Source organism: Vicia villosa, linkage group LG7 (assembly GCF_029867415.1).
Source record: "Vicia villosa cultivar HV-30 ecotype Madison, WI linkage group LG7, Vvil1.0, whole genome shotgun sequence".
Classification (NCBI taxonomy): domain Eukaryota; kingdom Viridiplantae; phylum Streptophyta; class Magnoliopsida; order Fabales; family Fabaceae; genus Vicia; species Vicia villosa.
The window spans coordinates 91,851,237-91,869,819 of NC_081186.1; the positions used below are offsets into that span (position 1 = coordinate 91,851,237).

Here is an 18,583-nt window from a genome sequence, read left to right on the forward strand (position 1 = left end):
TAATTAGAGGTAACCATTTTCTTAAACGAATAACGTATGATATTAATATCTTCTCTACGCATGATCAACATTAACAAAGTTAACATGAATTTATCAACTCTAATACAACAAATTATGTATGGGTAGTTATTGTTGTTATCTTATACATACAAAGAATTTTATCACAACTACTGTTATATTTCTAAAACTTTTTGTATATAAAAATAATTTTATTATTCTACAATTAAAATTTCGTAACAAAAAAGGGTTGTTTTAGAAACTAAGGCGGAAATCAAGATTTTTTTTGAAATTTTTTATCGTGAACCACTAATGAAATAAAAATTCTAAAATATTTTAAGCATAACTCGAACTCACTGATATGTGTATTATTTAATTTTATTTTCAATCATAATCTTCTATAGATGTGTGAATATACTATAATCTTAAAATTGTTATTTATTTTAAAATTACGGGTCTTACAGATACTCTTACTTTTACATCATTTGCTACTATTTGAATGTGTATACTTGCACAGATAAATAGCATAACAAGTTTTTAGCATTTTTGCAAGGGATGTGTCAATAAAAATTTGATTCTCTAAATTTTGTGTAAAAGTACATTTGAGCTTTTAACTTTTTTTTTCTTTTAGTGACACGACAAGTGTGTGATTATTAGATGGGCAGGTTGCTGACTTCAATATACAAAGGAGACCATGAACCTAAGAAAACACTAAGATTGCTAAGGAGATTTCAAGCTACCCGCCACTTACCATGAAGCCCTATTCTTGCTCATTTGTTTGAAGAAGTCTTTGAAGATCACTTTTGAAGAACCACAACTAGAACAAGAAGGTGTCATGGCAGAAAATGACATTATTGGTATTGCCAATGATAGAGCAAGAAACATTAGGGATTATACCGTGTTTGATCCTAATGCTATGAACATGGGAATCATATGACCAGAGATCATAATAGCAAAGTTTGAGTTCATGCCTATGATATTCCAAATGTAGCAAGTTATTGAACAATACTCAGGAGCTGCTATTAAAGATCGACATCTACATTTGAGGCAATTTCTGGAGGTTTCTAGCAATTTTAAAATACATGGGATTACTGATTATACTTTTAGATTTATGCCATTTTCACATTCTCTAAGAGATAGAGCAAAAAGTTGGCTCAATTCCTTATAACCAAATTCCATTGCCACATGGAATGCATTTGGTGGAAAAAAAGTTAGCTAAGTATTTCCCTCCGGTCAAGAATGCCAAAATGAGAAATGAAACCACTTCATTTAAACAAGGACATGATGAGTCTTTGTTTTATGCTTGGGAAAGACTCAAGCAATTGTTAAGGCAATGCCCACACCATAAGGTTCTAATATGTATTTAGTTAGAGACATTTTATAATGGAGTTATACAAGTTGATTGAGAGTATTACTGCCAACACTTACTAGTGTTCAGTTACTAGAGGAACCACTATTGAAGAATTTGGGCTATCATTAAATCAAAGTGTTGCAAAAATATAAAACACAACAAACCTACTTTATACACCCGACACCCATAATAAAACGATGACTTGAGTTCGAATCAGCCCATATCGTCATTTATGAAGCCCAAAGACCACATTTCCATTCACACGCTTAAGAGAATGAGATATGTTTCCCATGCTAGAAATCGAGTTCTGAAATATTCTGAACTTAGATAATGATGAAATGTAAGAGATGAAAGCAATGAAAACGATTGAGTTGATAAAATTGTGTACCTAGAATTCATGAAGCAACCATATGAAAAAGACGATGGAGAATAAAGAACACAAAGTTGAAAACAACTAAATAAGATATTATTCCATTTAAAATTATATTAATTAATAATATAAAATAAGTTATTTATTTTAATTTTGTAACATGACAATTATGTTTACATGAGGTGTCACTTCTTAAATGAAAATGCCATATCTCCAAAAATGAAAGAAACTAAAAAGTATCTAGCATTGTGAAATAAAGTTACCCAAAAAAAAAAAGCAATACATTGAAACACAACAATGTTAATAAAAATTTATAAGAGATCAAAAATATATTTAAGTAAAAAAATTTAGAATTATCTTAGATTTTCTCGTTTGAGTTTCGAATCAAGTTTGTATAAAAAAATTGAATTTTCTTTTGGTTTAGAATGGCTGCTTCACTTCAATAATTGGAAAGGACACACTTGCAAAATGATTGACCATAAATTATAATAAATTATCAGGTCAATTTTCTTCAGTGAACAACAAGTAAAGATTTTGGCCTTAAGGTGGAACGTTCATATAGTCAATAAACTTATTTGAATCCGCACCTTGTTTACAAAAACGAATCCTCGTATCGTTTTCCTCAACATTACTACTATTATTATTACTATTATTTTAATAATGTTACTTTGTATATAATACCTTGTTTTAATTCCAATTCCAAAACACTGACTTATTTATTCTCATACATCTCAATTCATAATAACTTGTTTGCAGCAGCCTCTATAGCCTTTTGTTTACTTTCTCGTTAGAAGATTAAGAGTTAAGAGACAATCATTCATTCATTCAAAGCTCATTTGTTCTGCCTATTACAACATGTGTGAGTTTCAATTTCTATCATTCATTTAATTTTAGAGTAAGCCTGATTTGTTCTTTAAACTATCATATTATCTTGAAATTAGTCCTTAAACTATTTTTAATCGATAGTTGTTGTTTTTAAACTGACGGATTAGTATGTACTTATTAGTATTATATTTCTATTCTGCAAACTAAGTTAACGAGAAAATGATAGTTTATGAATTTAATTGATTATTTTTTTTTTCGTAAATTTTAACGCAACTGAAAAAAATTGATATTATTAAATTTGATATCAGAACGATGGTTTGATATGACCACTTAGTTGATAGTTAAATAAAGTCGATTATTTAATTTTTTAACATTATATGTGATTCAAATTTTATTTAATATATAAATATATAAAGTTGAAAACAATACTGATTTAGATGTTTTAATTAATAAATTTTTCAGCGGTAAATATGCATTATACTATTATTCTATATAGCATTCCTACTCTTGGCATTCGTGAGACAGCAAGGATGGTTTTTGATGATGTTGAAGGAAGAATTGGCAAAGTTTTTAAGGATGTCGAAATAGAAAAGAATACATTGATTTCAAATCGAGATTGTGTACGTTTAAAAGTTGAAGCAATTGATCGGAAAATTGAAAAGATCAATGATGTTGTGTTTGAGTGGCTAGAAGAAGCTGAGATACTCATACAAGAAGTGGACAATCTCACTTTACAAGATAGAATGCAACAATGGAAGGAATTTAGGAAATTGTTGAAAAAACTAACCATATTCAATGCAAAATGCGAGTTTGATTCATTTTCAACTCCAATTCCAAGTTTAGAGCACTTTTCTTCGGGAAATATTATGTGTTTTGAGTCTAGAGAGAAGATATCAGATCAACTTTTAGAGGCACTACAAGATGATAAATGTTCTATCATTGGATTATATGGTAGGGAAGGTTATGGTAAAACAACAATGGTGAAAGCAATGGGTGAGAAAGTTAAGTATTTGAAGATTTTTCATAAGGTTTTATTTGCCACCGTATCCCAAAATCCAAATATCGGAACAATGCAAAAAGAAATCGCTGATTCGTTGGATATGAAGTTTGATAAAAATAGTGAAGCTGGAAGAGCAAGAACAATATTATCCACAATAGAAAGCATGTATCGTCCAGTTCTAGTGATTTTCGATGATGTTCAGGTGAAATTTGATCCAGAAGATGTAGGCATTCCTTGTAAGAGTAATCGATGCAAGGTCCTTCTTACCGCACGTTGTCAACAAGATTGTGACTTGATGCAGTGCCAAAAGAATATTCAGCTTGGTCCCTTATCTAAATAGGAAGCTTGGACTTTGTTCAGAAAACATTCAAGCATTCACGATGAGGAGTGCTCATCCTCATTCGACTTATTGAATATTGCACGTGAAGTTGCTTTTGAATGTGAAGGGGTACCTAAATTAATTAAAGATGCGGGGTCATCCTTACGTAATAAACCAATTGAAGAATGGATAGTGTCTTTAAATAGTCTCAAACATTCAATGGCCAAATGGCAGATTTTCCTCAGCTTTAGAGGTGAAGATACGCGTTATTCTTTTACAGGTTCTCTTTATCATACTTTATGTCAAGGAGGATTCAAGACCTTCATGGACGATGGAGGGCTTAACACGGGAGATCAAATTTCACCCTCTCTTGTAAATGCCATTGAATCATCTAGGCTTTCGATTATTGTTTTATCTGAAAGTTATGCAAGTTCCACATGGTGTCTTGATGAACTTGTCAAGATTCTAGAATGCAGGAAATTGAAGAATCAGTTGGTTTGGCCTATCTTTTACAAAGTAGAACCATCCGATATCAGATACATGAGAAAATGTTATGGCAAAGACATGGCTCAACATGAAAATATATTTGGAGTTAATTCTGAAAGAGTACAAAAATGGAAGTCAGCTTTGTTTGATGTGAGTAATTTGTCTGGAAAGACTTATACAACCGGGTATGTAATATACTTATAAATACTTCTATATTCATTATTCCATAATAACCAATATTTGCTCTACTAGTTCTAAGCTTTAAGGTATATGATTTGTTAAAAAAAGAAATATGCACTTTTCTATCGAATATCAGTTTAATTTCATTACAATTTGTGTATTATGTAATTACTTGTTCTTCTAAAAAATTTATAGTCAAATTGAACTTTATGCTTGCTAATATGGAAGATCTTGTGCATACTTTTGCAGGTACGAATATGCATTTATTCAAAAGACCGTTGAAGATGCCAATGAAATTAAAAGTCTTTTACAAATACAAACAATATAGATACGGACAAGAAAGAAGATGTGAATATGTTAAAATTCGATTTGCATGGCTAGCGTATTTGGAAGATCTTAATTGTCAATATTTCTCTCTTATGAGTGGAGAGTGTGTCATGTTGAATTTCCATATTTTTTTATATACGAAAAGTTGTAGAAATATAACAGTAGTAGTGATAAAATTCTTTGTATGTATAAGATAGCAACAATAACTACCCATATATAATTTGTTGTATTAGTTTAGATAGAAAGTAAGAAAGAGTTGATAAATTCATGTTAACTTGAGAATAAAACAGATGTACAATTAATTCATCCCTTTTCAATCCAATATAAGAATGAACTCAAAAAGATCGAGTTGTAGTTTTTTTAGAAAGGAAGACAAAAATTATAACGAGAAAGTCATATGAGTTGTGTCCGAACACTTGAGAATTAAAAAAGTGTATATCTAGTTAATCCATTTTTAATCCAGTTTATTTATTAAAAAATTAGTTTTAAAAGGAACAAGTTGTGCAACTTGTGCTTTAACACAAGATCATACAGGTGCCGATGCCAACTGGTTTGGAAGCTGCATTAGGTGCAAATTAGGGAGTGAAAATAACATTGACTTTTGGAGGGATTGTTGGATTGTGCAAGAACCTCTGTGTAGACAATTTTCTATTTTGTTTAACTCTTTGCAGGGGCCTCGCTTGAAAATTAGTAATGCTGGGTTTTGGCTTAAAGGGGAGTGGATATGGTACTTCATGGGATCCATTAATGTGCGGTGCCGGAATCTTCATCGTCTAAATCTTCTTAATATATAATTCATAGATAAATATAATTATTTGTCATTGTTATTATAAAATTGATGGTAATTGGAATAAATGGTATTTTCAAAGATATATATCTAAATTAACTTCGAAAAAATTTGGAGATGTATCCCCGAATTAATATTTTGCAAAAAAGAAATTTGATGTGTCCGGAGATGAATCTTCGAAAACATAGGACATTTTAGAAATTTCACCAAAGACTTAAGAGAAGATATAAGAGTGTAAAGAGAAATTGTCTTAGTGCTCTCATTTTGTTAAGAAGTCTCTAAACCTAAAACTCAAGCATGTCCATACTAGTTTGCTAAAGTACATAGGATGAATATCAGGGTTTGCAACTTAATTAATTGAGTGCAATATATGAAAGTAAGATTAGAGAAATGTACTAACCAATTGTGAGTGTTTAAACAAACATAATATTTATGCACTATTATAATTTCTCTATAGTAATTGCATCAAAAATCAAAATTTGGGTTTTATCTATAAGCATCTACTATCAAGCCTTCGAAGCAAGAAACCTATGGTTAAAATGGAGTGAAGAGGAGAGAAGAATAAATAGTTACACATTAATCAAAGATGATCCTTAGAAACTGGATGCTCGAAATGATTGTGACTCAAGAGATACAAGATTGTCTCAATATGTCACACAAACTAGTGTTAACAACAACCTAACAAAGCAAAATATAAAACAAACTACGACCCTTGCGAAGTGCAAAGCCGGTAGTGCGAAACTTATATTTCTCAGCTCAGATTTTGTTTCCACAATCCGATCGGTCAAAAGATTTTCATTCCTAATACTTGTCACCCTCAAATCATTATTTAAAAAAGTATTTAAAACTTGAATGAATCATCTAACTTCAGATCACCTAAAAAATACAATTCCCATCGGGTAATCCAAAACGTGTTGGAAAATGTTTACCATAAATTTAAAAGAATCATTTAATTATTTTATGATAGATTTTTGCCTTAGTTGGAAGGTTCTTATAGTAAATGAATTGTATTTGAGTAAGCTTACTGCGACAAATAGAAGTAGGGATGAAAACAGGTTAAGTCGGGTGTGGGTCTTATATTACACAAATCTGCATCCGAAATCATCATCTGAATCCGAATTCGAATTTAAAGGTTATTTGGATAAAAAAATAACACTCACACTCGCATCCGTTAGATTCAGGTTTTTTCACCCAAACCCAATCCCGCAGCAAAATACAAAAAATATATTTTTCCTACAATTTTCCTACGACTTATATATATATATATATATATATATATATATATAAGCGTGTAATTTTGGGCGCAGATTTCACACTATCTAAACCTGCACCCAAAATATCGGGTGACACTGAACTCGAACTCAATCAACTCGAGTTTTCACCGATTAACTCGGATTTAGATGCAGGTGGAGAATCTCACATTACAAGCAAGAAGACGAAAATGGAATGAGTTTAGAAAATTGCTAAAAAAATAACAACACTCAATATGAAATGCGAGTTTGACCCGTTTTCAGTTCCGATTCCAAGTTTAGAGCACTTCTCTTCAGGAAATATTGTTTCTTTTAAGTCTAGAGAAAAGGCTTCAGATCAACTTTTAATGGTTTTGCAAGACGGTAGTTGTTCGATGATTGGATTATACGGTAGGCAGGGATCCGGGAAAACAACATTGGTGAAAGCAATGGGCGAGAAAGTTATGTTTTTAAAGATTTTTGATGAAGATTTATTTACCACTGTGTCCCAAAATGCAAATATCAGAACGATGCAAGAGGAAATTGCGGATTCGTTGGATATAAGCTTTGATAAAAACAGTGAAGCCGGAAGAGCAAGAAGAATATTCTCCACAATAGAAAGAATGAATCGTCCAATTTTAGTTATTTTTGATGATGTTCAAGTGAAATTTGATCCAGAGGATGTAGGTATTCCTTGTAATAATAATCGATGCAAGATCCTTTTGACTACACGTGGTCGGGAAGATTGTGATTTGATGTATTGTCAAAGGAATATTCAACTTGATTCCTTATCTAAAGAAGAATCTGGGACTTTGTTTGAAAAACATTCGGGCATTCGGGACGAGGAGTGCTCCTCCTCGTTCGACTTATTGAATGTCGCACGTGAAGTTGCTTTTGAATGTAAAGGGGTGCCTAAATTGATTAAAGATGTGGCATCTTCCTTAAGAAGTAAACCAATCGATGAATGGAAAGCATCGCTAGATAGTCTCAAACATTCAATGGCCAAATGGCAAATTTTTCTTAGTTTTAGAGGAGAAGATACGCGCTATGCTTTTACAGGTTCTCTTTATCAAGCTTTACGTCAAGGGGGATTCAAGACCTTTATGGATGATGGAGGATTGCAAACTGGAGACCAAATTTCACCATCTCTTCTAAATGCCATTGAAGCATCGAGGCTTTCGATTATTGTCTTATCTGAAAACTATGCAAATTCCACATGGTGTCTTGATGAACTTGTCAAGATTCTCGAGTGCAAGAAATTGAAGAATCAATTGGTTTGGCCAATATTTTACAAAGTGGATCCATCTGATATCAGACATATAAGAAAATGTTTTGGAAAAGACATGGCTCGGCATGAAAATATATTTGGAATTGATTCTGAGAGAGTGCAAAAATGGAAGTCAGCTTTATTTGAAGTGAGCAATTTGTCTGGAATAGCTTATACAACCGGGTACGAATATGAATTTATTCAAACGATTGTAGAAAAGGCCAATGACATTAGAAGTCGTTTGCAAATACGAAACATATAAATATGGACATGAAGAATATGATAATCATGTTAAAAGCAGTTTTACATGGCAATGGTTTCTTATACTCAAAAAGATGTGGGAAAAAAAACTGTTTTTGTAATAGTGTTAGTTTAGGTAGGAATTAAAATAAAGGTAACAAATTCATGTTAACTACTCTTAATGTACGGTATATGAATTCATGTTAACATAGTTGGTGTTGAAGAATTGATCCAAGTTCATATGATATTCATTTAATTTTTTTCTGTTGTCATATACCCTTTCCCTTTTTTTCTTGCAAATTAATATATTAATCTGCTTCGCTATTAAAAATAAATAAATCTTAGGAGATGAGTATTTTCCTTGAATTTCTTCATTTTGAAATTCAAGCTAAGTTTGTACTTCGTATAAAAAGACTTGAATAGACTTAAATTTTGTTTTGGTTTAGAAAGGCTGCATTACATCAATAATTGGAAAAAAGGAAGGAACAGGAAGCTTCCTATAAAATATTATTAAGATAACCAAAATAGTATAGGATAATAAAAACGTATTGTGTGGAAGGACACACTTGCAAAATGATTGACCATAAATTATCAGGTCAATTTTGGCCTTAAGGTGGAAGGTTGTTAGAGTCAATGAATTTTTGAGTCCGCCCCTTGATTACAAAACGAATCTTCGTATCAAAAAATCACTTCCTCTTCATCAACATTACTATTTATGGAACAATGTATCATTGATGCATAGTACTATCCAAAAATAAAATAACAATAAAGCAAATGTTTTTAACAAAGAATGACAGTAACATTGTTCATAGAGAAAATAATTAATGTTCTTACAAAATAACCTTAGAACTGCCTTTGTTCTTCTAATCTTGACATTTAAGCAAAGTTAGAAGACAATATATTAACAAAAAAAGTTAAATGCATATGATATGAACTTGGATCAATTCTTCAACATCAACTATGTTAACATGTATTCATCTACTCTACATTAAGAGTAGTTACCATGAATTTGTTACCTTTATCTTAGTTCCTACCTAAACTAACACTACTAGAAAAATAGCTTTTTTTCAGCTACTATATTTCCACATCTTTTTTAGTATAAGAAACCATATTTATATGTTTCGTATTTGCAAACTACTTCTAATGTGATTGGCATCTTCTACGATCTTTTGAATAAATTCATATTCGTACCCGATTGTATAAGCTTTTCCAGACAAATTACACACTTCAATCAAAGCTGACTTCCATTTTTGGACTCTCTCGGAATTAATTCCAAATATCTTTTCATGTCGAGCCATGTCTTTTCCAAAACATTTTCACATATGTCTGATATCAGATGGCTCCACTTTGTAAAATATTGGGCAAACCAATTGATTCTTCAATTTCTTACACTCGAGAATCTTAACAAGTTCATCTAGACACCATGTGGAATTTGCGTAGTTTTCAGATAAGACAATAATCGAAAGTCTGGATGCTTCAATGGCATTTAGAAGAGATGGTGAAATTTGGTCTCTAGTTTGCAATCCTCCATCATCCATAAAGGTCTTGAATCCCCCTTGACGTAAAGCTTGATAAAGAGAACCTGTAAAAGCATAGCGCGTATCTTCTCCTCTAAAACTAAGAAAAATTTGCCATTTGGCCATTGAATGTTTGAGACTATCTAGCGATGCTTTCCATTCATCAATTGGTTTACTTCTCAAGGAAGATGCCACATCTTTAATCAATTTAGGCACCCCTTCACATTCAAAAGCAACTTCACGTGCGACGTCATTCAATAAGTCGAATGAGGAGGAGCACTCCTCGTCACGAATGCCCGAGTTTTTTTCAAACAAAGTCCAAGCTTCCTCTTTAGATAAGGAATCAGGTTGAATATTCCTTTGAGAGTACATCAAATCACAATCTTCCCGGCCCCGTGTAGTAAAAAGGATCTTGCATCGATTACTCTTACAAGGAATACCTACATCCTCTGGATCAAATTTCACTTGAACATCATCAAAAATAACTAAAATTGGACGATTCATTCTTTTTATTGTGGAGAATATTCTTCTTGCTCTTCCGGCTTCACTGTTTTTATCAATGCTTATATCCAACGAATCAGCAATTTCCTCTTGCATCGTTCTGATATTTGCATTTTGGGACACGATGGCAAATAAAACTTCATCAAAAATCTTTAAAAACTTAAGTTTCTCGCCCATTGCTTTCACCAATGTTGTTTTCCCGGATCCCTGCCTACCGTATAATCCAATCATCGAACAACTATCGTCTTGCAACGCCATTAAAAGTTGATCTGAAGCCTTTTCTCTAGACTTAAAACAAACAATATTTCCTAAAGAGAAGTGCTCTAAACTTGGAATCGGAACTGAAAACGGGTCAAACTCGCATTTCATATTGAGCGTTGTTAGTTTTTTCAGCAATTTTCTAAACTCATTCCATTTTCGTCTTCTTGCTTGTAATGTAAGAGTCTCCACCTCTTGTATGAGTATGTTTGTTTCCTTTAATCACTGAAAAACATCATCACTGACCATATCAGTTTTATGATCAGTTGCTTCAACTTTTAGTCGCACAAGATCTCGATTTGAAACCAACCTATTCTTTTCATTTTCAACATCCTTAAAGATATACGAATCCTAGTCGATACATATTCCTTTCCATTAACTTCCTCGTACGCAATCTGTGCCACCTTAACACAAACCAAAGTGCCACATTGTAGAAGACTATAGGTAATAGTTCCTGCTGCAAAATGTTATTAAAAGAAACATCTAAATCAGCAAATAGTTGTCAACATTGTATATTATGAGATATTGGATCGAACTCTAGTATGGCCGAAGGGTAGCTTCTTGGTTCGACAGGATTAAGCATGAAGTCGAAGGTTGTTCACATGCTTGTGTTGAAGATGCTAGGGTTGTTAGCATGTTAAATTAGGTTTTAGTGTTTAAACCTTAATTTGTTAAGTTAGCTTGTTTATTAAGTTGGCTTGTGTAATGGGCCTTGTGGAAAAAGCCCATTAGTTAGTATGTTAGGTTTTATTATAAATAGCATACTAGTCTCTCATCATTGCTAAGCTGCAAATCCTAATTTAGGGTGAGAGAGGTTATTTGTTATTCTTGTAAACTTGTAATCTTGTTTTAAGAGAAAGTAAAAGAATAGCAGTTATAACCAATTCTTGTGTTCTTCTTCTCTTCCCTTATTTTATACTTTGTTCGTGGCATTGAATTCACAACAAATTGGTGCGGTGAGCGTGGAGAAGATGCCTTCAACAAAGTATGAGATTGAAAAGTTCACCGGAGTGAATGATTTCGGTCTGTGGCGCTTGAAGATGAAACCCCTACTGGTTCAGCAGGGTTGTTTGGAAGCATTGAAGGGAGAGGCAGCCATGAATGCAGAATTGACGGCAGCGGAGAAGACGAATATGATCGAGAAAGCACACATCGCAATTTTGTTGAGCCTTGGTGATAAGGTTCTCCGGCAGGTATCAAAGGAGACGACGACATCAGGGTTATGGGTGAAACTTGAAAGTTTGTATATGACCAAATCGCTGGTAAATCGACTCTACCTGAAGCAAGCTTTGTATTCATTCAAGATGATTGAAGACAAAGTATTGGCTGAGCAGTTGGATATGTTCAACAAGCTGATTCTTGATCTTGAAAATATTGATGTGAAGATCGATGATGAAGATCAAGCGTTGTTACTATTGTGTTCTTTGCCTCGATCACATGCTCACTTCAAAGAAACTCTCTTGTATGGAAGGGAGTCCCTGACGTTTGAAGAAGTTCAATCAACCTTGTACTATAAGGACTTGAATGAACGAAAGGAGCATAAACCTTCGACTGTTGGCGAAGGTTTGGCCGTTAAAGGAAAACTCTTACGAAAGGATGGTAAGTTCGACAAGAAGAAAGGAAAAAGCCAGTCGAAGTCTTACAGTGGCGAAGCATCTGGCATTCGATGCTACCATTGTAAGAAGGAGGGTCACACAAGAAAGGTGTGCCCTGAACGCCTGAAATATCATGGAGGTAAGGATAATGGCAACGCTGCCATTGTTCAAGATGATTTCGAATCATCTGATGTTCTTGTGGTTTCAAGCAGTGACTCTAAGAAGGAGTGGATTATGGATTCAGGTTGCACTTGGCACATGACTCCAAACAAAGACTTGTTCGAGGAATTATGTGATCAAGATGGTGGATCAGTATTGCTGGGAAACAACAAGGCTTGCAAGATTGCAGGTGTTGGATCTGTGAGATTCAAGCTCCATGATGAGTCAATAAGGTTGTTGACTGAAGTCAGGTATGTTCCTGATTTGAAGAGAAATCTGCTTTCTCTTGGTGAATTCGACAAGAAAGGATATGTTTTCCAAGGAGAGAAAAGTATCCTAATGTCATACCCCAAAATTTGCCCACCATATTTTTATATTCAGGCTCAGCTGAATGTCAGAAGCACAAGACTTAATTGCATGAGCACTCTCCTAATCAACTACTCTCCAACTAGGGTTTTGTTCTTCTCAAAGAGAAATCAATCTTTGATGCCTCAAATGGATCCCATGGCCTCTCATATGACTCATAGTATCTCCATGACAAATTACAAGCTTCAAATCCAAAGATTGCTCAGTCAACTACTCACATGATCAATAGACGACTAGTTGACCAAAAAGTCAAACTACGGTCAAACCACAGTCAAAACTCCTGATTTTTTGTCAACATCCTCATATTGAAGTATCATTCACCATTTGATCAAAAATTGATCATGGTTCATCAAGGAAAGATCAGAAATCGACAAATTCAAAAGTTTCTAAATTAGGGTTTTCATAGGAGAAAGTCAACTAAACTTTGACCAGCCATAACTTCCACATGGAACATCATAAAATTTCCATCCAAATCTCATTTTGAAGGAAATTGAGTTCTCTACAACTTTGTCTCTCACAAGCCAAGGCCAGAAATGCACCATTTGGGAGTTTTGAGCCGATACATTACAGGTCCTCCAAAAAGTCAACGAAAATACCTTTTGGGTCAAAGCTCATAACTCGAGTATGGAATATTTAATTGAGATGAAACCAAAAGCATCATTTAGAAGACACTCTAATATTTCTAAAAAGCTCAAGAACACTTCCATACAATAAAAAATGAAGGAGTTATGGCTCGCGCAAGTTAAGCGATTTTGAGAAAATGCACAAAGGGCAAAATGAATAATTTTTGATGTTTTAGGTTAATGGGCCTAAGAGTTGAATTACAAACACTTCCATAGCATGAATGAGGATCCATAAGTATTACCACGTATTTTTATGATTTTTATTTAATTAATTTGAGTTTTTATTCATTTAAAAGCCAAATTTATTGAATAAAATATGAAAATAATATGATTAAATCATATGGCTTTACTTTTAATCATCCATGGGCCCAAATAATCCTAGAAGAGAGTCCAAAGTTCGTTGCATGGTCATGAGAAGAAACTATCCAAATTTAGAAAGAAAATACATGGTTTTCTTATGAAATTTCTTTTCTCTTCATAACCTAAAGTCCAAGCCCACAAACTTGACCTAATGTCTCTAATATATATACACATTAATCCTAATGAGGAGGGGGACGACAATTGAAGAGAAAACAAGGGTTCAAAATTGTCGAATCTTCAAGGAAAGTTGCAAAACCCTTATTCCTTGTTGCAGCCATATTCAAGTCCAACAAACCGTCTCAAACCACTTCTCAGGTAAAGTAAGGTAAGAACGCATTCTCAACCTAGCCTCATAACGTGTATAACATGGCATCTTGTTCATCACATTTATTCACATTCTTCAAATTAGTATGTCATGATTTATGGATTATCAATGCAAACTAACCATACATACGTGGTCATGATGATGTTTAGAGCAATCTTCACGTGTTACATGTAAGATGCAGGGTCCAGATCTTGAAGCACCATTGTTAGGGCATTAACGAAGTGCACCTTCGTTCTCATGCTTACAGGAGGTTTTTGATCGTAATAATGGCACCATTCGACTCGTAATGGATTACTCATACGATCTGGGTTGCTTTTGTTATTGTTAATCATGCTTTTGCAGGTTTTTAAGAATGCCAGAATTTGCTACGAAAATAGGTACAGGGCCGAAGCGAATTAGAAGCCAATTCGTAGCAAATTTCTTGAGGTTTAAACATGGAAGATGATGAATAGTGCATTGGGATCGTGAATCACGCGTGGGAGCTCGTGAATGGAGGGTCAGCGAGTCAAAATAATCCCTTCAGCCTGATTGGACGGTCAACTTTCTCTGGCCCCCACGTTTACTTTTCCATTAAGTTCTATGTTTTTGTTTTTATATATATTATATTCTATTATACTGACAAACGAGATAAACAGCACAAGTGGTCATAGAGTTGTGTATTGAAGCTCCATGTCCTGGGTTCAAACCCGTGTGAGGACATTAATTTTTTGAGAATTATTGATTTATAGATCCAGCGCGCCAAGCTCCCTCGAGACCACAATGCACCCTCAATTTCCTCCGTCAGATGCCCATATGTCCAGATCCAAGGGTTTTAGAAGATGCTCCCCATGGTGCACCCTCACCAAGCAACCTCATCTGATCATAGCAAAGTTCATCTAAATTTTTTTATTTATTTTTTTCTCTTCTTTTTTTTCTCTTTTTTTAATTAATTACATAAATCTTTATTTATTTGTTTATTTTCTTTTATTTTTCTTTTGTTAATTTATGTTATTTAAATAAATTATTTTTATTTAATCGGAAACTTGTTTTTCTCGTAATATCAAAATTTCTTTTACAATAATAATTAAATTAAATTAAGGTTTTTTTAATATTTATTATAATAATTTAATTTTGGTTAATTAAATTTATTTTATGCCTAAACCCTGATGTTAGCATGATAACTAATCACTGTTTTGGGGTTTGCCTTTTACCTTGCCATCTCTTGCCTAAATTATTACTGTTGGGAATTTTAATGCACTCACAATTTCTCCTCTTTGTGCCCAACTTTCAGGTTTAATCAAAATCCTCTGACAACGCGCCTTAGTCACTAAAAAGCTAAGTTTTTTAACTCTTTCTTGGTTTAAATACCATTTTAATTTTTTATTTTAATTTTTGCTTTTATTTAATTTCTGCTTTAAATATCTTGCTTTATTTTTGCCTTATTATTTTCGCGCCCAATTCTTTCCCTTTCTCTTCTTCACTTTTCAGGGTTAGCCACGATCCTCCGACTACGTCCCATCAGAGCTAAGTGGCCAAAATCTTATTTTATTTTATTTTATTTTATTTAATTATTATTTTACTCTTTGCCTTTTGCCCAAAATAGGGTTTGCCTCGAATAATCAATACACTAACCCCCTATTATTTTTTTCTTTTAATTTTTAGAGTTGATCAAGAGTTTGAGGAAGATCAAGGCATTCAATATACACAAATTAATTATTGCCCTCTATTATTTTCTGCCTTTCCCCTTTCCCGCAGGTGTTTATTGTAATAGCGTAGGAACTTTTAAGTTCTGCCTTTATTTTTCTGTTGTGGTTAGTAACCCTAGGGAGTGCAAGATAATTAAAATAAATTAGCTCACTAATTATAAGATAAATATCTGAAGTAACCACTTGATTGTGCCACACACACACCTTTAGGGTAATCCCTCTGGTTGCCTGTTGCCTTATATTGTTGCCTTAATTTTGTTGCCTTAAAATAGTCAAGTCCCTCGATTCCGAGGATACCTAAAGCAATGTTGCCTTCAAAGTTATGGAAACTCCCTCGAGGTTGCCTTATAAAGAAAATTGTCCCAATTGCTAAGGTATCCTCGCATGATGCCTAAAAAAACAAAATGACTATTATATCCTTCCCTTAGACTACCTGCCCTCTTTATGGCATGGGACAGTCTTATGGAGAACGGTTATTCTCGATGACCCTTAATATCCAATTGAAAGACTTCATGCCCCCTCATGGTATGGATAGACCCTTTCGCCCTGAAAAGCTAAAAGAACGATTTTTCAAACTTAGGGTAGTTGCTACTAATTGCTTGCTCTAATTTCAAATTCAAAATTCAAATTAAAATATTTTCCCACTTCTTTTCAAAGAATACTTTCAAAAAGACTACGCTTATTTACAAGCTAAAGTTCTTATTCAAATTTCTATTCACACCCTGCTTTTTCAAACAAATTCAAACATTTTCAAAGTGAGCTAAGCAATTAAGAGCCCATGGAAAACCATGGATGCAAAGGGTGCTTTTTAAACCTTCCCTTTGTATAACTTACCCCCCGAACTCAAAATCTTTTTTAAAAAGGTCTTTTCCTGTTCTTTTAGCCTTTCCTAAAATTGGATAAAATAAAAGTCGGTGGCGACTCTTGCTATCCGCACATTTAAAAAATGGTCAGTTCACCGTATTCTTTCAAATTAAAAGAGGGGTTACCTTAAAGCTTAGGATTCACTTTAAAATTGTTTGATTTGTTTGCTTTATTTTTAAAGGCTGTTTTGGGAATATTACTTGTGTGAAAGATCCTAACCCGGATCTGAGTACCTTAGGTAAATGGCATGAGACCAAGGAGACTGCACAGCGTATACTGATGTGGTTGATATGGTGGCCATCGTTAGTGTGACACATTGGTTTGTCCTGGTGTTCCTTGGGATCTGACTCGAGGAAACACTTGGCTGCTGCGTGGTGTCTTTAAGCACTAATTTGCCCCTAGAACCCTAGTTGAACTTGACTTTGGCCTATTAGAAAGTAGCGAGATAGCTGGCTTTGGTTCCGACCGAAGTTGGTTGATACTCGAAGCTACACTCATATGGACTAGACTTTCAGGACCTTCTCGGTTGGTGATTCGATTGCCGAACTGAGATAAGCGCCTTCGAGAAAGGTCAATGATATGAGCTCCCTAGAACCCGATCTTTATATAGGACAGGTTGAACCAACTAAACTTCAGTGGGGAGGGTACTTACCTACGAACTTCATGCAAGCCTCTAAACCTAAGGACACTTGTGTGACTTGTTTGTGTGTGCTACTAACCTTTGTTTCCTTGCAGGTTTTGCTAAAGGACTTGTTTGCCCTTACTACTTCACGATGTGCCTAATGAACTGCATTCGCATAACATTCATGACATCATGACATCATAAGCATAACATGATTTAACTAACCCTTTCAAGGATCTTAAGGATTTAGGGCGCACAATTTCAGGTACTCCTATTAAGAACTGAATTCCTAATCAAGGGGCAAGAGGATTTATTTTCCTTTAGCCACATACCTTCCAATTCAAAGGCTCAACACCTATCAAGGTGCAAGAGGATTTATTTTCCTCTAGCCATGTACCTTCAAATTCAAAGGTATCTCGAATCAGGGGCTATGACCCACTGGATATGGTGAGCTCGATTCCCAGAGAAGAACACCCAAGAATCAAAGTTCTTCAAACAACGATGCAACCAAACCATTTTCTAAAGTTGCTAACTAAATTTCCTAAAGATCCTTGAAAATGTTGCATCTCCATTCATAACATTGCATCACAGGTTTCCACCACAGGTTTCTCACCTCCTCGCTGTTTATTTCAGCATCATGAATCTCGAGCAATCAGTCAAAGACCTTCAAGCTCAGAACGCCCAATTTCAAGATCTGATCCTGAACTTGTCCAAGGGACAAGATGAACTGAAAGCACTCCTTACCAAGAATAAGAAGAAGAAAGTCAAGAAGATTCTAAGAAAAAGGCTTAGACCGATCTTGCAACTCAGGGATGCCGAAGCCTCTGAAGACAGTGACGAAGATGAGCAAGATGATGATGCTAGTATCAAGACTGAGGCAAAAAGCAACCATGATACTGCCAAGCCCTCTGAAGAAGAAGACTATTACCACGAGGACGAACATCCAGACGACAAATACAAGCTGCTTGAAGAACGTATGAAAGCCATTGAGATCCAGAAGGTACCTGGGTTGGATTTTGAGGAACTAGGACTCATCTCTGGAGTTGTAATCCCTCCAAAGTTCAAGGTTCCGACCTTTGCTAAATATGACGGAGTCTCTTGTCCTAAGCTGCATTTAAGATCATATGTGAGAAAGATTCAACCTCATACTGTTGATAAAAAGTTGTGGATCCACTTCTTCCAAGAGAGTTTGTCTGGAACTCAACTCGAATGGTACTATCAACTGGAGGGTACCAATATCCGCACTTGGGAAGACTTGGTTGTTGCCTTCTATAAGCAATATCAATACAATTCTGATCTCGCACCAACCCGCATGCAACTACAAAGCATG

At 34.3% G+C, this 18,583-nt stretch overlaps 1 non-coding gene and 2 pseudogenes across 1 annotated transcript; 1 reads left to right on the top strand and 2 right to left on the bottom strand.

Annotated features, from left to right (window-relative positions):
• The window catches only part of LOC131619684 (uncharacterized), a 32,425-nt pseudogene extending 18,295 nt beyond the window's left edge, over positions 1–14,130 (bottom strand).
• LOC131621184 (small nucleolar RNA R71) lies at positions 1,242–1,348 on the bottom strand. Its single transcript, XR_009289510.1, has one exon. It is a non-coding gene; the product is annotated as a small nucleolar RNA R71 (small nucleolar RNA).
• LOC131615819 (probable disease resistance protein At1g61310) lies at positions 2,352–5,432 on the top strand (annotated as a pseudogene).
• Positions 14,131–18,583: the final 4,453 nt, after the last annotated feature.